At 38.8% G+C, this 20,684-nt stretch overlaps 1 pseudogene; it reads right to left on the bottom strand.

The window, feature by feature from the left end:
• Positions 1–1,147: 1,147 nt before the first annotated feature.
• On the bottom strand, positions 1,148–1,686 carry LOC104681653 (annotated as a pseudogene).
• Between the last annotated feature and the right edge of the window lie 18,998 nt (positions 1,687–20,684).

Raw genomic sequence — 20,684 nt, 5'->3', positions numbered from 1 at the left:
AGGTTGAGAGAATATATTTGCCACACATACGAATGACAAATGTTAAAATTTCTAATGTGCAGAGTTTCTGTAAAGAAAAAATATGCCAGGTGTGATGGCTTCCACCCATAATCCCAGCACTTTGGGAGGCTGAGGCAGGAAGATTGCTTGAGCTCAGGAGTTTGAGACCAGCCTGAACAACATAGCGAGACCTTCGTCTCTACAAGAAATAAAAAAATCAGTCAGGCATGGTGATGCGTGCCTGTAGTTCCAGCTACTTAGCGGAGCTGAAGTGGGAGGATCACTCAAGCCTGAAAGATTGACACTGCAGGGAGCTGTGATTGTGCCACTGCACTCCAGTCTGGGTGACAGAGTGAGACCCTGTCTCAAAAAAAAAAAAAAAAAAAAAAAAAATTGACAAAGAAACCAATACAGAAAATAACAAGGCATATTAACGATTTTAAAAAATACAGATGGTCAGTGACATAAGTAATATATGCATGAGGCAGTACATTGCAGTATTGTGCTAATGGCATAAAATTGAACACAATTTAATTTTCAGTAAGAGTCTGACTACATCACTTACAGTATGGCTATATGACAGAATATCATGTAGTCATTAAAGAACAACATGGATCTCTATACACTGACATGAACAAATATTCTTGATGTATAAGTGAAAAAAATGAGACGTAGATCACTATGGACAATGGTGATTGTAATTTGGGAAAAAATTAATGATATATAAATAAATAGATAAATAATATAAAACAATAAAAATATTAAAATATGACAAAATAGGGAAGGATATGGATAAAATTTTACATTGTTAATCTCTGAAAAGTAGGGAGGCATTCACTTTGTAATTCATAGAACTCTCTTTTTTCTGGCTCAAGCTTTTAATATAAAAAATTCACTGGTGTACAAAAATGTGAAAGTGTGACAATGACAACTATGAAATCCTGTGAATGAAAGTCCCCTCAAATGCACTCTCTGGTGCACATGCCCACACTAACTTCGGCGTGGAAACATAAACTAATGCAAACCAGTGCTACCAAGAAGCATCAGCATGTGTGTTCTCCATTCCATCAATCACAAACCAGTATCTACTCCAAACATCCAGTAAGGAAAAGTGTGGCATCTTCCCAGGAACAGCAAGGCAGACTTCTTACTCGCGATGGACCAGCACAAATAAACCCAGCAAAAAGAGCACTTCATACTTACATTTAGGATAGTCATTCATGAGGATGGTCCCAATTCCAATATAAGGAAAAATCCCCTGGCTCTCCCCACGACATCTTTTTTCTCTAGCAAATGTTGTTCTTGTTTATAGAGGCCTCGGTCATCAACTGCATTATTATCTCCTTTGGTCAAAAACTTGATATGCCCATTTTGTTTTTCATGAATCTTCAAGACTCAATGAACTATAGGAATCTTTCTTCCTTCTATCCTTAAAACAGCAGTTTCTCCCACTTGTATGGGATCTTCAACTTGATTTGTTAGAAAGAGAAGATCTCCCCTATGAAATGCGGGTTCCATGCTGCCACTGAGCAGCACTACAACTGGACTTTCACTCCCAGTTATTACCATTAACCCCTTCCAGATCATTAGCGCCGATGAGACAATCATTCCGAAATTTAGGACTTGATAATAGAGCTGCCGCTTGTTCATCTGCAGCACATCATCCAAAAAGTCTAGAGACAGCATGGTGGGGATGGCGAGCAGGACACTGGCAAGGGAGAGGGTGCAAGGACCAGCGGGCAGAACAACTGGCCTGTAATTCATAGAATTTTCTAAATGGTAACTTTTGTCTTTTTTTGTTCTGGGCGTTTTAAACAAAACCTTTAATAATATTCATTCATTCATTTATTTATCTACCCATCTATCCAACTATCCATCCATCATTCCATCCATTCATTCTATCATACCCAAGAAACATTGATTACAAATCTATCTGTAGGCGTTGTGTTTGCCACGCACATTGCAAGTAACATTTAGTTTGGCACAACTTGGAATAAGAAGAAAAATGCCCCTGTGTTTTTTCCTTTTTCTTCTAGTTGGCTATTTTAAAACCAATCAACAAAACATAAAGAGTCTGGTCCTGTGCTTCTTGCACACACCATCTGTTTTGGCTTCCCTGGCCTCTGGCCTTTGTCTGCCCTGTAGATGATAGATTAGTAGGGGACATCCTTTGTAGTAGGAAATGGAGGTCAATAAAATTTGCACCAGGCTTTTCAATTTAGTATCATCCCAGTCAGGACATCCCAAAATAAAATTTGTTTTAAAAATAGATCTAGGAGGAGAAAAAAGATTGAAAACAAACAATTAATCCTCTTATGTCACTGATTCTGTGAGAAAACCTGATTTAAAAACAAATCAGTTTCTTGTTCAGGTGCAATGATTTTGCGGGTAGAAAAAAAAGCAGAACAAAAATAGTGCAAAGAGTCCAGTGTGATAAAGGATACTATAGAGCAAAACAGGAAGTTGTTTAATGGAAGGGAATGATTGACCTCAGAGCCTGAGACGTGAATAGATCCTTGGATGCAGAGGTTTTTGCATTTGTGAAGTGTTGTATCGATGCTTTATTGACCAGATTTGAATTGTACACCATGGATTCTTTCTTTTTATGAGACAGAGTCTTGCTCTGTCACTTAGGCTGAAGTGCAGTGGCGTGATCTCGGCTCACTGCAACCTCCGCCTCCTGGGTTCAAGCAATTCTCTTACCTCAGCCTCCTGAGTAGCTGGGATTACAGGTTTGTGCCATCATGCCCAGCTAATTTTGTATTTTTAGTAGAGATGGGGTTTCTCCATGTTGGTCAGGCTAGTCTAAAACTCCCGACCTCAGATGATCCACCCATCTCTGCCTTCCAAAGTGCTGGGATTACAGGCTTGAGCCACCCTGCCTGGCTGGAATTGTAAAATCTTACTCTGATAATTCAAGCAAAATTTCTCCTTGAATTAAAGAAGAGTATGAGGGAGGCTATTGTGAGATAAGTTTTATTTTTAATCTCCATTCTGATCTTACAGGGGAGGAAATGAATGCTCAAAGAGACTGATTCTGTGATTTGTTTGAGATAGAGCCAGTAAGTAGAAGAACCAATCTCAAACCACGTATACCAACCCCAGACACTGGCAGAACATTCTCTTTATGTAAGGCCTCAAAAGCTTACTGGTTGGTGTCTGCTGACTTGTTTTTCTCTGTTATCTTGCCTGTCTGCAGTGACAAATTCAGTGCAGCTCTAACTCATGTGGACAGAGAGGAAATGATTCTAGGATTGAGGACTTAAGGGTGTTTGGAAGAGAAGAGGATTGTTTTGTTTTGTTTTGCTTTGTTTTGTTTTGTTAGTTGTTGTTTTCCTCAGACAGGACCTTGCTAACACTTTCAAATATGTAGGCTGTTTGCTGTTTCCTTTATGTTGGTCCCTGAGAAGGATCTGCCCTTCTACCCTGCTTCCCTGGGGAGTGTGGACAGAGCCTTTGTCTTGGGGGAGGGGGGTTGTCTTGGGAAAAGGGGCACAGGGCATCCTTAGGACCTGCCCTGTCGAAGGAGAGAAAGCCGAACAGATGGCAGCTGCCACTCAGAGGGCACTTTGTAGGAACGCTGGCCAGAGCAGGCTTCCTGTGCTGCAATGCCAAATCCTTCCCTTCCAAGGCAATGCAGAGGAGCCTGACGTGGCTTGGGGCCAGTGGGCTTGCGGCCAAAGAGCACTAAATCAAAGCAAAGAAGAGGTGACACCTTAAAAGCAAATGACATTTCATGTTTGTTTGTTTTGGAAGGCAGAGAGAAATAAGTTGTAATTGCAAAAGAGTAGAAGATATAAAACAACATGGCTGTAAAATATTTTAACATTATTTGTTTGTAGAAGACTTTTCTTTAATGAATATGCTCTATTCTTATTAAGCGTCTTTCCCAACGTTTCTCTAAATGAGGATGGTGAGTTTGTAAATTCTGGTTTTACCTGAAAACCGGTGACCTGGTGTTAGGGAGGCTCTTATCCCTTTAAAATAAATGTAATGCACTAGTTTGTAATCTCTGCAGGTATATTAAAATGTTTTCAGTGATAAACATTCCTAGCTTTAAAACTTTTATCTCTTATCCAAATTCAAGATCTATGTCCTTAATGAACTCTTTCAACTGGGCATTCAAACATGGAAATTGTTTCTAGATTCTCATCTCCCATAATCAGCTGAGAATGGCTGTGAATTCCCAGAGAAAGACATGCTGAAGTCAGGGCTGAGCTTCTGCAGGCAATATTATGGGAGCATAGATCTTGGGGCACGTTTCCTCAGAACCCAGGAGACACCTAGACACTCACTCATTTATAGTGATCATACCTTTAATCTTTTTTATTATGTTTCAGGAATATAAGAAAATGTGTTTTAAAAGCATGAACACTCATACTTACTGAGTATAATGCCTGACTAAGAAATAAGGCATTATACCTTATTAATAAGGAGAAAATGCCAAGCTACCAAAGCATACATTGGAAAGCAATATGATAGAGTAGGAATAATGCTAGCTTTATTGTTCCTTTACATTTATTAGTAACCTTTAATGAGCTTCTGTTTGTGTCAGGAACTGAAGTTGCAGAGATGAAACTCTGAAATTACAGGTGCCCACAACCATGCCCAGCTAATTTTTGTATTTTTAGTAGAGACAGTGTTTCGCCATGTTGGCCAGGCTGTTCTCAAACTCCTGTCCTCATGTGATCCATCCGCCTCGGCCTCCCAAAGTGCTGGGATTACAGGCGTAATGCAGATGATGAAAGATACCCTTTCCTGTCTCAGATGTGATAAGAGACTTGTAAGAAACACACACACATGCACACATACACACATGCACACATACCCTCTAATATACTTCAGGAAGTGCTGTGGCAGACGGAAGCTCTGGGAACTAAGAGATCACAAGTAAAGGGAATCTAACCCAAAGTGGGAGCAGGGTTAAGCCGGGCAACCCTGGAAGGAAGGGTGCAGCAGGCAGGAGGAACAGTCTCTGCTTAACTCTGGGGTGGGGCAGAGTACTTGCCCACAGGCAGCTGCCATGAATGTGGTTGGCTGGTGTAGGCTGTGCTGTTAGTGGTGGAGAGGAATTGTGGGGGGGCCTGGGTACCCACACCAAAGAGCTGGGGCTTTCAGCAGGAGACCCAAAAGTTCACATCTGTTTACTCAAAGACTAAGGCGGAGATTTTTCCTGGAGGGGTCTGAGGAGCACATTAGAAGCTATGCGAACCTCTTGAAATTGCGTGCAACATGTTCGGAGTATGTGAGGGTGGGTAGGTGTGTGTGCATGTGTGCGTTTTCCCCTGGGAAGGTTAACTTATGTTCTTTCATCTTAAAATGTGTCATAACTCTCAGAAGGGGTAAGGAGCTTGACTAGGACAGAAGAGGGTGGTCAAATTGGAAGGTTACTGCAATACTTCAGATGACTAATAATGAAGTCTTGGGCCGATAAAGTTGTCCTCGGGATGGACGGGCCAGGACAATTTCATATAGAATAAAGAGATAGTGCTGACAGGATGTGTCATCTGATTAGACCTGCAGGGGGAAGGGGAGATGGAGGAAGTTGCCCAGTGCAAGGCCTCTCGCTCGAACTGTGACCTGCACCTGAGCTACCTGGGGCTCCTGTTCAAGTGTAGATTCTGACTAGAAGGCCTGGGGAGGACCCAGAGATTCCTCATGGCTGACAAGTTCTCTGGTGATGTCCATGCCATGCCACTGGTGCTGAGCAGCATTTTGAGTCACAAGGGTGGAGGTAGCACACTCTAGGTTCAATTCTCAACCTCAGCTGTCAACGCTTTCTTTCTTTAATGATTACGGGGCTTGGCATTGTGAGCATGGTAGGTGGTTGGACAGCATCACTGGCCTCTGGCCATGAGATGACAGTAGCACTCCTGGGGAGTGCTGGGGAGACAAACAACCAAAAACTTCTCCAGGTATTACCAAATATGCAGGGGTGGGAGTGGGGGCAAGACACTGATCTAGAGGTTAACCGCTCTGCCTTCATGTTAAAATCATCTGGGGAGCTTTAGGAGCTATCAGTGCCTGGCCTCACCCAGACTGATTATATTCTAATCTCTGCTTGGGGGTTGGGGATGGTGCCCACCCAGCTTTCAGGAAGTCCAGTGTGCAACCATCTCCATGGCTGATGCGGCAGCTCAGCTGATAAAATCCATGACTACACCTGAACGCAGGAAGAGGAGCAGTGTGGGCGGGGAGGTGGCGTGAGGAGTCAAGATAAGGCTTCAGATTTACAAGCTGATACAACGGAAATGCCTGGGGCTCATTCAGGTGGAGATGCTCACTTTGATTTTCTTGGTCACTGACAAGCTCTGTGGTCTCGGGTCTATGAAATATATTTTCAGGTTTTTATTTTACCTGTCAGTTCTGATAGTGTCTACTCTACGAATAGAGTAGATTGATGAAAAGGTAAAATAAATGAATGGATGTGAAAGAAAGTAATAGCTGTCTTACACTATTGCACACACACATGCTCGAGGGTTCTTCAGAATTGTATTTGAAAAATCATATTTTTGAAAGTTTTGGAAAACACAGAACAACATTTTATAATATCAGGGCAAGAAGTGATTTCTAGAAAAAAGAACAACAAACAAAAAGCACAAATCATAATTAATACATTCAAGTAAATTAAAAAGTACCATCAGGAAAGTTAAAAGACCAAGACCGAACAAAGGTATTTGCATAGCATATAACTGACAAAGCTTTAGCATAAAGAATATGCAACAAGCTCCTAAAAATCAGTTACAGAAAGATGAACAACCCAAGAGAAAATAGACAAATGATATCTATAAGAAAGCTACAGAAGAGGAAACAGAAGTAGCCAATATACATAATACTACAAGATGTTCAACCTCCGCAGTGATCCAGCAAATGGCAGCTGGAGCTGCAATGTATACTATTTCTTACCTAACAGATAGGCACAAATTTACAAGTCTGATATGATGAAGTGTTGCTGAAATGGTAAGGAAGAGGAAACTCATGCTGCTGGTAGGGATAAAAATTAGTACTATGATTTTGTGAGCACTTTGGCAATATTAAAAGTTAAAATGCCTAATAACGTGTGATGCCATAATTCCATTCGTAGGTAAGTTGTATACGTGCAGAGAAGATTGCTGCAGCATTATTTCCAAAAGTGAAAAATTGTAAATGCCCTAAAGGTCTATCAGTAAGAGAATGGCTAAATAAATTGCATTTCTTTTAACATAATGGAATTTGTGTATTTTTATGAATATAAATAAATTAGAGCTTTAGGTATTAACATAGGTAAATATCAAAGGTGATGTTGAAAAAAATGGTAAGTTACAGAAGCCTGAGCTTCTGTAATTAGTGTATCCTGTTTATTTAAAATGTAAAAAATACAAAACAAGACTATATTTTATTTACATTGGCATACATTTTTACTTTAAAAAGAATCAAGTGCATGCACGGGAATGTTGAACACCAAATTCGGATATTGGTTCTTTGTAGGGGAGAGAGAAATGAGATTGGGGAGAGCAACACAAGGTGGAGAAGTTGAATAGTTTGCCCTGCTGTCAATAGCTTAGAGAACAGGAGAGCCTGGATTATACCTCAGCCTCTGGCCCCGGAACGTGAACTCTTATGCTCTGTGGTTCATCCTGAATTTAAACTCTATCTCCATATTGAAAAAAAAGTTTCCTGGATGAGTTGTTGTGCTCAATCTGCTTATGATAATTTAATTGGAGAAATTATTGATAAATAATCTTAAATTTTATGATTTAATCTTAAAATATTTCTAGCACAGCGTTTCAGTACTAGCAAGTATCATAGTATAATTGTGTGACTACCTGTGTTACAGTTTTTAAACCTACGTTTGATGTCTAATACATTGACTAAAATAAAATTCCTCATCATTGAAGGTCAAAGTTTCAGTACAATAATGCTTAATTTTTTATAAATCAACTTTTTATTCCTTTTTAAATTAGTTTTCTACTCTAAAAAGTTCTAAATTTTCTACTACAAAATTCTAGTTTAATAAGATTTTGTGAACTTTATAAAAACATCTCTTTATATTGAGAAGAAGGAAGGAGTCCATAAATCTTGAGTTTGAGCCTATGATATGGTTGTTTGGCTCCCAGAAATGTCTGAAATAGGACCCAACATGTACACAGAGCTTTCCTAATTTAAAAGTTCCTTCGTGTACATGCTCACTCTTTGTTTTCCAGCTCAGATTGCTATAACCAAGTCCCATGGACCCAGTGACTTACAAACAGGAATTCATTTCTCATAGTTCTGGAGGCTGGAAGTCCACAATCAGGGTGCCAGCATGGTTGACTTCTGGTGAGGGCCTCTTCAATGTTGCAGACTGCTGATTTCCTGTGTATCCTCATGTGGCAGAAAGATAGCCAGCTATCTCTTTGGCTTCTTTTCATAGGGGCACTAATCTCAGTCACGAGGGTCCCACCCTCATGACTTTATCACCTCCCACAGGCCCCACCTCCAAACATCATCACATTGGGATTATGGTTTCAGCATATGGATTTTGTAGGGGGACACAGACATTCAGTCCATTGTACCCTTGAACCCAAGGATTCTGTGGGTGGGTAGATGCTATTTGTTACACTCATCAATTTGCAATTGATACTAAAGAGCAGTAGTTTTAGTGATTTGCCTCTGAGACCCAGTGACCCTGTGGGGATTGGAGCCAGAATTGCAATGTAAAGCCCTTGGTGTTATCGCTTGTGTTTGGTCCACTTGGACCTGCTGGTTATCATGCACAGAACAATTGCTCATTGATTTGACCCCTTTCTCTTCACTGGAGCAGCTCTCCAGACCACCATGGCCTTCCCTGCACATCCTCCTTCTGTCCAGAGCAGCAACAGCTCTTGGCTCAGTTAATCACTTCCCGCTTGAAATGCTCTCTGGCTTCTGGGACCTCCTCTCTTGCTCTTTCTCAGTCACTTTGCCGTCTCCACACTTCTAAATATTGGAGGTCTCAGGACTGTGTCTTTGAAGTTCTCCTGTATCTACACGCATTTGTTATTTTTTTAAAATTTAAAATATTGTAAAGACATACATAAATCAACAGAGAAATAAAGTCTAGGAAAGACCTTGGCTTTTGATCTATGTACCTGACCACTACCATTACATTGAGAATTAAACCATTTTTAGAGAACAGTTATTGGTTGATTTTTTATTACGCTTTGGATGATGCGTCAGTATAAGAGCTAGGCTAACACACCAAGGCTTCAGAAAACCACTTTTCCCCCATCCTCAAATTTTGAGGCAGATTAGGAGCTAGAAGGATAATGGGTGGTGTTCATAGCACTGGGAATTTAGCAATTTTACCGACAAATTAAGGGGAGGGGAGAAGGTGAGTATTAATGTGGCCATTTCCACATCCTTGGGATACTGTGTTAACCCTCAAGAGAAGCAACCGATAAGGAACCAGAAAGACATTTGGCACTGAGAGGCTGGGGACACATAGCCAACAAAACAGATCAAGTTGAAAGAGATACAATGAAGTAGTGAAATAAATTTATTGTGTATCAGTTGATGATATGGGCTAAGAAAAAGAAATAGTTTGTGGGATAGAGTGATGGTGTGAAAGTGCTATTTTTTACATAATGCTCAGGGAAGTGCTAAAGATAATATTTGACTAAAGGCTGGATTGAAAAGAGGTCAAGCTAGCTTTGGAGTTTCCAGTAGGCAGTTTGACATGCACATTGATTGGTAGGGGGTGGGGTGTGAGCTGGAGTCCAGATTCAGGAGTTGTTGGCACATAGCGGGTATTGAAAACCATGGGGCAAGATGAGGTCATCTAGTCAATGTTTAGTGGCTATGAAAAGAGCAAGGCCCCCAAGAGATGTGGGACATCTCAAAGGAAGTGTACCAAAGCTGACTGGGATGGAGGGTATAAGCAGGGAGGTGCAAAACACAAGTGGGGTGATATGGTTTCTCTGTGTCCCCACCCAGATCTCATCTTGAATTGTAACTCCCATAATTGCCACATGTTGTGGGAGGAACTGGTGGGAGGTAATTGAATCATGGGGTGGGTCTTTCCTGTGCTGTTCTTGTGATAGTGAATAAGTCTCATGAGATCTGGTGGTTTTATAAAGGGAGTTTCTCTGCACAAGCTCTCTCTCTTGCCTGCTGCCATGTAAGAAGTCCCTTTGCCCTTCCTTCATCTTCTGCCATGTTTGTGAGACCTGCCCACCAGCCATGTGGAACTGTGAGTCAATTAAACCTCTTTTTCTTCCCAGTCTCAGGTATGTCTTTAGTTTCCACAGTGTGAAAACAGACTAATACATGGGGTGTCATGGAATGCAAAATAAAAGTCTTTCAAGAAAGGAGGTGGGTGTATGTTTTTTGCTGCTATGAAGTCAAGTAAAGAAAAAATTGTGAAGTAGCTATTATGGTAGATCTTCAAAGATGGCCTCACTGATTCCTTCTTCTCCATATGATACACATACATATGGGGTGATGGTTGAAGCTGGATCTAGAGGAAAAAGAAATTTTTTTCTTTTTAAAGATAGGAAATTCTAGAGCATGTTTGAAGCAAGACAGAAGGAAATAGATGATATAGGTTGTAAATGGAATTCAGAAGTGAAAAGCACAAGGCCTTTGGTAGGGTATTTCATTGTTAGCAATAGAATGGAGTGCACAGTATGTGAACAGAAGCAAGTGGATTGTTCTTTGGTGGATGCGAGATGAAGGACCTCCTAGTGATAGTTGCTAGTTTCTTCGAAAGGCAAAGTTAACATCTGATGGGGCTGGAGGTGTGTATTTTTATGAGAGGTTTGAGCCAAGAGGAACAAACAAAAGGGAGAAAAAAAAACCCTCTGTCTCTCCTATTTTGTTTTCGTTATATGAGCTGCCCTGGTTCGTAAAATATTAGTGATCATTTTTATATTAAGCACAAAATATTAGAATTTAAGTCAGAATTCAATTTTTTTCTTACAATTTCACTAAACTAGGTTTTAAAGTTTACTTCTCTGATCGTAAGACCCATTTATTTTCTAATTTTATGCTCAATATAAACATGTACATGTAATTTATTAAGAAATTATTAAATGGAAATACTTATCACTTATGTTTAGTAATTAGAATCTGTCTTTACCACTCTCTTTTAGGAAGAAAAGTGAAAACCATCTTGATAGGTTTTAGAATGAGATTTTCATGAGAGCCAATGCAATGTCCATGCTTGTTTATGAAATATTTGAAGTGTGTAAAGGAAACATCCATGGATTATCAGGATTTTAAAAAGTCATATGCGCTGTCAAGCTCTCTAATGCACAATATTGGAATGCCACCACTAAGTCAGCTAAAATGTGCCAAAGATAATTAAATACATCTTAGAGTTGTTTTTCCCCTTTTGGGGGGTTTGAGTTTTAGAGCTTTGGTTGTTTGTAAGGGTTAGTCAGAGAATAAAAGTGTCATGGTAAGTAAGGAAATGTTCATGAAATAGGACACTCATCCTCACAATTTTTTTTTTTTTTTGCTACAGATACAGCTGTTGTTAGTGATAAGGAATTTAACATGCTTTATTTTAGAAAAAGAAAAAATGGAACAAATGTATCTTAGATTTCAATGAGTATTTATAGCAAGGGAGACTTTTCTGTTTGTAATGACACAGGATGGTCACCAAATAATCGACCCAGTGGAGGGCTAGGGCTCTGTCTGAGCCTAGAGCCTGGTCCCAGTGGCATCCTGTTGTTGTTTTTCTTCATTCAGGGATATCGACATGGAGGAGGTTTGAGGAAATCAGATTGGACACAAGCGCTGAACAGTTTTTACTGCTAGAAGCTGTAAATATTCTAAGACTTGTTTCGCTTTTCCTGGAGTTAATATTTCTTGGGCAATGGGATAGCATCCTACTTTTGATCTGTATGGGATGTTGCATAAGTTACTTGGTAAAATTAGGGGGCAGAAGTAGTCTCTAGTGTCTCTTCCACTTCTGTGTTTCTGATTCCATATAAATTAAATTTCACATGACACTGAACTGTAAGAAGTAACTCCCAACATGATTCTGCATTTGTCAATCCGACTTTTAAAAAGTCACACAAATATATTAAAAGGTGTTGAGTGAATAAAGTATTTGAAATTTAAAAAGTGATACCTGGAATGAAAGGAAAGGATGCCTTGACCAGTTTTACTGGGGTAGCCCCACTGTTCCAACATTTGAGAGTATGAAAGAGTATAAAATGATGTCTCATTAATACCTCTTTACATTATTTTGAATTAATCAAAATAAACATAGAGCCCATTTTCTGACAGTCTGTGAGCCCAAACTTGGCATCCTATAGTTGTTCTTTGAGAGAAGTCGAGGACTCAAAGGCCCAGCTCTCACCAGACTGTTCAGAACGTAAATTTTACCAACTCCAAAACCTGAGGAAGACACTGATATTTCCGCTTCTCAATATTACAATTAGAAGGATTTCCTGGTATGTTACTTAATTATCCCTCAGTTTTCTCACCTGAAAAGTCAGAATAATGGTACCTACTTCATAGGGCTATTTTGAGGATTAAGTGAATAATTTTATACAATGGGTAAAGTTTTTTAGTATTAATATAATTTATTATTATTGCCCCTTCTCCAATACGATTTCCTTCCTCTTAAAAGTAATATGCATCATTGCACCATTCTTGTACAGGTTTTTGTGCTTCCATAACAAAATTATGTACATGCTTTAAACATTTGTATAGTTGCTAATATATATATATATATATTTTTTTGAGATGAAGCTTTGCTCTGTCACCAGCCTGGAGGGCAGTGGCATGATCTTGGCTCATTGCAACCTCTGCCTCCTGTGTTCAAGCGATTCTCCTGCCTTATCCTCCCGAGTAGCTGGGACTACAGGCATGCGCCACCACACCCAGATAATTTTTGTATTTTTAGTAGAGATGGGGGGGGGGTTTCACCATGTCGGCCAGGATGGTCTTGATCTCTTGACCTCGCGATCCACCTGCCTCGGCCTCCCAAAGAGCTGGGATTACAGGTGTAAGCTACCATGCTCAGTCTCTATAGTTGCCAATATACATATTCTTGTATAACATGTTTTCAGTCTGCAAAATGTTTTTGATATTTGTTTGATATATGTTTATCTAGCTTACTGATTTTTACTGATATATGACTTGGAGTTTACTTACTCATTGCAATATTAGTGACATTTAGACAGTTCATTTTTTAAAAACGGAGACAAAGTCTCACTCTGTTGCCCAAGCTGGAGTGCAATGATGTGATCTCCCCTCACTGCAACCTCTGCCTCCTGGGTTCAAGCGATTCTCCTCCCTCAGCCTCCTGAGTAGCTGGGACTACAGACACACACCACCATGCCTGGCTAATTTTTGTATTTTTAGTAGAGACGGGGTTTCATTGTGTCGGCCAAGCTGGTCTTGAACTCCTGACCTCGTGATCTGCCTGCCTCTGCCTCCCAAAGTGCTGGGATTATACTACACCTGGCCATTTTATTATTTTTTTCAATACCATTGTTTATCCTATACATATTTCACTGGGCTCCATAAGGCGCTATCTGGAAGCGGATTTGCTGGGTCGTACAAACTGTGCATTTTCAACCATAATAGGGATTGCCACATTGCTATCCAAAGTAGTCAAAGTCACAATTTCAACAACAGTGCATGTTTAAATGTTCTGTCTTCTCTGTCTCCTTGTCAACATTTACAATTGTGTCTTTGCCAATTTGACAGGTGTGAAAAGACATCCTACAGCTTTAGTTTGCATTTTCCTGATGAACAAATAAGGTGAGCAACATTTTATATTTATCGGCTCTTCAGATTTCTTTTCCCGAGTCTTGTCTGTTTGTATACTTTGCTCTTCTTCTATCAGGTTGTTCGTCTTTTCCTTTTGATTTGTAGATCTTCATAGATTCATGAATGTACAGTTGATTCTCATTCTCAGTAGTTACATTCTATAAAGTCACAAAGAACACTGAATTAGTGAATACTGAACCATTGCTCCCAGGGGAAACACAGGGCTAGGTTCCAGGGAGCCGTCCTTCACTACATTTTCATCACCTGATCCATACATAAACTTGTTTTATGTATGTTTCTGCTTAAAGACACATATTTAATATATATTGTTGATTCATTAGCATTGAGTTCATGGCCAACAGCACCGTAACTCCTACCTAAATGAAGCTTATGTAACACATGTATTTTCTTTTTTTTTAATTTAAATTTAAATTTTAAGTTCTGGATACATGGGCAGGATGTGCAGGTTTGTTACATAGGTAAGTGACATATGTATTTTCTCTACAAGGCAATCACAACCTCTTGTGCTTAGCAACATTAGACAGCACTTCAGCGATACGCTTTAGGGCCATTTTAAATAGGGAAGTCACTACCAAAAACACAAAAGCACAAAACTGTGGCACTAAATACACTTTGAATAGGACACTTGTTTACAGTATGCGAGTTGAAATAAGAAGGCAGAGTGCTGCCTTGTTTGGCCTCAGCTGGGAACATGCATTTCAGGTAGCTCAAATTTTTCACTGCTCTGTGCGTGGCTGTGAATGACTGTGAAAGTACCATCAGTATTGATGTTGAAGTTACAAATACATTTTAGCGAGTAGGTGAATTCACAAATAAGGAATCTACAGATAGTGAGGACTGACTTTAATTTGTCCAGTGTACACAATTCAAATATTTTTCTCCACTCTGTAATTTGTTTTTAAACAATGTTTGTATGTCTTTTGTCATACAGAACATTTAAACATTTTCAATTTTACTAAGCTTTCCTTATATGGTTTATGGGTTCCATTTTGTTTTAGACATCTTTCCCTGTCCTGATCTCAGATAAATATTCTTACATGTTATCTTATAAAAGCTTTATAGTTTTGCCTTTCCCATGTAGATTTTTGTTTGTTTGCTTTTTTGAGATAGGTTCTTACTTCCGTCACCCACGCTGGAGTGCAGTGGCGTGATCATGGCTCATGGTAGCCTCAACTTCCCAGGCTCAGGCGATCCTCCCACCTCAGCCTCCCAAGTAGGGGGTACTACAGGCATGCGATACCACACCCAGCTAGTTTTTTTGTGTTTTTAGTAGTGACAGGGTTTTCCCATGTTGCCCAGGCTGGTCTCAAACTCCTGGGCTCAAGCAATCCACCCACTTTGGACTCTCAAAGTGCTGGGATTACAGGCATGAGCCACCATGCCCGGCCTCCCATGTAGATTTTTAGTCTATTACAATTCTTTTTTTAGTAAAAGATGTGATAGGAATTGAATAAAAATTCTCCAAACCTATTAGCTAGAGCTTTTGATTTTATTCATACTTTAGCTTCTGTTATATATCAAGTTCCCATATAAAATGGTCTGTTTCTAGGCTATTCTTTTCCAAGTTTGTGTATTCTTTAAGAAAGTCCATACTTTAACAAATTATTACAGCTTTATGATAAGTCTTTCTATTTGGAAAGGAATGCTCCCACCTTATTCTTCTTCAGAATTGTATTTTACTTCCCCCAAATGAGTTATAAGACTTGTCAACTTCTTTGAAAAATGTGGTTAGTTTCATGATTAGAATAGCACTGGATTTACAGGTCTTTTGGGGGAAAATTATCATTGTTATATGACATTGGGTTTTTCCATCTATAAATCATAGTGTTTTTCTCCTTTACTTAAATCTTCTGTAGTATCCTTTCAAAAAGTAGTTATAATTTTTCTCAATGCAGATCTTGTATATTCCTTGTTCAATTTATTCCTAGGTACCTTGTAGTTTGGTTGCACTTTGAATGAGATTTTTTAAAGGCATCATTCCTAACAGATTTTTGCAGACATATAGTAAACCATTAATTTTTATCTAGCAATCTTGCTAAAGAACTTATCAGTTTTAATGATTTGTCTATAGATACTCTTGAATTTTTAATGCAGGTAATTATATCATCTATGAAAACATATAATTTTGTCTGGTCTTCAAAGTTAAAGTATTATTTCTTTTTCTTGTTTTATTGTGTTGGCCAGTGTTTTTATCTTGATGCAGCTGTGTACTTGCAACAAATCAGCTCTGTGTTTTCAAATTACCAGTTGGAACCAGGTATCTTCTCTGTTTATAGTCTGCAGTAGCCTATTACAGAGTTCTGGAAGATGGCCTAGGTCCTGGGCACATTTTTTAGCTACCTGTGCCTTAGTATCCTAATATGTAAAATAGAGACAATAATAGTACCTTCTTGATCAGGCTGTTTTGATGGCTAAGCAAGTTAATATTTATAAAACTGTGTCTGACATGTATAAAGAACTCAACAGATCTTACCAATCACTACCACTACTGCTAGTATTGCTACATAAGAATGACATTGGCTCTGGGAGTCCTAGGTGGGTGAATCACAAGGTCAGGAGATCGAGACCATCCTGGCCAACATGGTGAAACCCTGTCTCTACTAAAATACAAAAAATTAGTTGGTTGTGGCGGCATGCTCCTGCAATCCCAGCTACATGGGAGGCTGACGCAGGGGAATCACTTGAACCCAGAAGGTGGAGGTTGCAGTGAGCCGAGATCACGCCACTTTACTCCAGCCTGGCGACAGAGAAAGACTCCACCTCAAAAAAAAAGAAAAAAAAAAAAAAGAATGACATTGGCTAACAAGCACATAGTAGATATATACATTTATGGGGTACATGAGGTATTTTGATACAGGCAGGCAATTCGTAGTAATCACATCATGAAAAATGGGGTATCCATCCCCTCAAGCATTTATCCTTTGTGTTGCAATCTATTATACTCTTTTAGTTATTTAAAATGTACAATTAAATTATTTTTTACTATAGTCACCCTGTTGTGCTATCAAATACTAGGCCTTACTCATTCTTTTTAACTATTTTTTTGTACCCATCTATTCACTTCGATATTAAGATTTTGCAAGTTTCATAAAATGAGTTCTTTAGTTTTCATTCTCTTTCTATTCTCTTAAGTGGGTTAATCTAAAAATAGGAATAATTTGATTTTTAAAATTTTGGCAAAACTCACATTTATAACTGGTTAAGCCTGGAGATTTTCTGACATTGATGATTGATTTAGTTATTCAATGCTTTATGTCCGTTCACATTTTTAAATGTCTTTTGGAGTTAATTTCGGTAATTCGTATTTTCTAGTTGTCAAATTTATTGGCACAAAGTTGTTCATAGTATCTTTTTATGGTGTCTTAAAGTTTTACTGTATCTGTTATGACCAATTCTCTCATAGAAAGAGTAAAATCTGTTCTGTTAGTTTATTTCAGAGATTTGGCTTTTGCTTTCATTTCTCTTTTATTTCTGTAATTTCTTCTTAATTTCATCATTTTTCATTATTTCCTTTTACTTTCTTTGGGTTAACTGTGCTCTTTTACTAAATCCTAGAGTCATATGCATAGCTCATTAATTTCCATTTCTTCCTAGTGCATACACTTAAGCACGTACATTCCCTTTAAATACTGATTTTGTAGCGTCCCATGGAGTACTACATGTTTAAAGAGTCACCAAGAATTATAACAAAAGAGTTACTTCCCTTCTTAACATCCTTATCCCTAACCTTACTCCACAGAGATCACTATTTTTCAAACATTTTTAGTTATTTCTTTTGTAGCCTATTGCTTTATTTCTAATTAACATGATATAGTTTCATTTCTATTTATTTATTTATTTCTCTACCACATGAGCTATTTTCATTTCTTGATATTGGAGTTTAAATATGATCTACTGACTTCCTACTACAGAAGATGAGATTTGCCCCCATACCTTTCCCCTCCCTCCATCCTGTTAATAGAGTCTTGTCTCCATTTTGTAGTAAATCAATATTCAGAGTTTGCATTATTACATAGATATGTAGGTATTATTCACAGAAGAGCTATGTAGTAGACTGTGATTACATTTCCTGTTTTGCCACCTTTTTCGTTTTAAAAGTTAATAGTGGGCTTTTATTTTATTTTATTAGTTTTCCATTTTCTTATCACTCTTTCATCCCTAAGGCCACCTCCATAATTCAAATCTTCTCCCACTATGGTCATATACAACGGGTATTCGATTGCTTGTATCTCTTTCCCAGAGGTAACCCTCCTAGCATCCTCTGTCCGATCCTTCCAATCTGGACTCGTGCTTTATGCCTGCTCCTGTCCTGGGATTTCCCTTCACAGTCATGCTGGGGAGTCCATCTGCCTTTTTTTTTTTTTTTTTTTTTTTTTTTTTTTTTGAGACAGAGTCTCACCAAGCTGGAGCTCACTACAACCTCCACCTCCTGGGTTCAAGCGATTCTCCTGCCTCAGCCTCCCAAGTAGCTGAGACTACAGGCGCCTGCCACCATGCCTGGCTGATTTTTGTATTTTTAGTAGAGACGGGGTTTCACCATGTTGGCCAGGCTGGTCTCAAACTCCTGCCCTTGTGACCCGTCCGCCTCGGCCTCCCAAAGTGCTGGGATTACAGGCGTGAGCCACCGCCCCCGGCGCATCTGTCTTTCTTCAGGGTTCACATCACTGATTTTTTAGAGCCTGCACCTCCCCCTTTGTTAATGCTGTTATTTTGGTGGAGCACATTCTGCAGGAGCTTTCTGAGAATGGGTGCATAATATTTTGGATCACTTTATGTAATTCTTAAACATTTCTGAAATATTTTGGCGTTTTTTACTCATCTGTATTATTCTGGAGATTTGTCATAATGTGCTTTGGTGTGGGTCCTTTTCCTTTATTGTCCTGGGAACTTCGTAAGCCCATCCAATCTGGAAACTCGTATTGTTACAGAGTAGGGAAATTTCTATAGTTCTATGATAATACCCTCGCTTTTCTTTCTCCTTTAGGTGTTTCTGGTAAAACCAGGATGAGATGTTGGATCTCCTGAATTTATCCTCTGCATCTCTTTGCCTTTCTGTCTTATTTTCCATCATCTCTGTGTGTGTTTATGTGTCTTTCATCTTTATTTAAGTCTAAATGTAATTTTTTGTATGATTTCTTCTTTGATCCATGAGTTATTTAGAAGTGTCTTTTATAGTTTCTAAAGTATATGTGTGCATGTTTGGGAAAGTTATTGGAAATCTTTCTATCATTGATTTTAAATTTTATTGCATTTTGATCAGATAATGTGGTCAATATATAATTTTAAAAATATTTGTTGAATTTTCTTTTGACTTAATTTTCCTTTTTTTGGGGGAGGGATGGGTGGGAGATGAAGTCTCACTCTGTTATCCAGGCTAGAGTGCAATGGTGTGATCTTGGCTCACTGCAACCTCTACCTACCTCCACTGATTCAAGTGATTCTCTTGCCTCAGCCTCCTGGGTAGCTGGGGCTACAGGAGCACACCACCGCATGTGGATAATTTAAAAAATTTTTTGTAGAGACAGGGGTCTTACTGGGTTGCCCAGACTGGTCTCAAACTCCTCAGCTCAAGTGATCCTCCCACCTCAGCCTCCCAAAGTGGTGGGATTACAAGTGTAAGCCACCATGTCCGGCCACTGATCTGTCTGTATAGTTTTGCCTCTTGCAGAACACGATATAAATGGAGTCACACAATATGACATCTCTTGGGTCTGGCTTCTTTCACTTAGAAAAAAGCATTTCAGATGAGAAACATGGACATACAGAGGGGAACACACAGCAGGGCCTATCGGAGAGTGAAGGGTGAGAGGAGTGACAGGATGAGGAAAAATAACTAGGATTAATACCTGGGTGATGAAATAATCTGTGCAACAGACCCAAGTTTACCTATATAACAAACCTGCACGTGTACCCTGAAATTAAAATAAAAGTCAAAAAAAGAAAAATGCATTTAAGATTTACCCATGTTGTTGCGTGAATCAATACTGTTTTCCTTTTTATTGCTGAGTAGCATTCTATTGTGTGGACATGTCACAGATTGTTGACCCAGTCACATTTTGAAGCACATCTAGGTTGTTTCCAGTTTGGGGATATTATGAATAAAGTTGTTATAAACTTTTGCATAGAGGTTTTTAGGCAAACATATGTTTTCATTTCACTTGGGTAAATACCTAAAAATTGTATTTCTGGGTCATATGGCAAGTGTATGTTTAGTTTTATAAGCTACTGTTAAATTGTTTTCCAAAATGGCCATACAGTCTGCATTCCCACCAGCAAAAAGTAGGGGTTCCCATGGCTCTGCATTCTCCCCAGTATTAGCATTGTTAGTTTTTAAAAATTTTTTTAGCCATTCTAGATATGTGGTGGTAACTCTTTGTGGTTGTATTTTACTTTTCTTAGTGACTAGTGATGTTGGAAATCTTTTTTCTAAAATTTATCATCTGTTTATCTTTGGAGAAAGAAATATGTTTTCATTTAAAAAGTGTGATTGTTTCTAATTGTTGAGCTTTAAGAGTTCTTTATATATGTATTTTCATCAGATGAAGCTTATTAATGGGAAACATCCCCCACACTTTACTAATATGTTTCCATCTTGATCTTATAATTTTGATCTATATGTATGTGTGTGTGTGTGTGTATATATATATATATATATATTTTCTAACTTTAATTTTAAGTTCCGGTGTGCAGGATGTGCAGATTTGTTACATAGGTAAATGCGTGTCATGGTGATTTGCTGCACCGATCAACCCATCACTTAAGTATTAAGCCACTTACGCCTAGTGTTCCATTATTAGAATGCAAGCTTGTTGGAGTTGTTTATATCCTGCTGCTCATGATCATCACTAAGGTCTGATTTTTCACACAAAAAATTTGCAACCTCTGGCATAAATGGGTTAAGCCCTGCATGCATTAGCTGTTTTTCCTAATGCTCT

This window comes from Rhinopithecus roxellana, chromosome 9 (assembly GCF_007565055.1).
Source record: "Rhinopithecus roxellana isolate Shanxi Qingling chromosome 9, ASM756505v1, whole genome shotgun sequence".
In the NCBI taxonomy this organism is placed as follows: domain Eukaryota; kingdom Metazoa; phylum Chordata; class Mammalia; order Primates; family Cercopithecidae; genus Rhinopithecus; species Rhinopithecus roxellana.
This window is presented reverse-complemented; position numbering and strand designations above follow the sequence as displayed.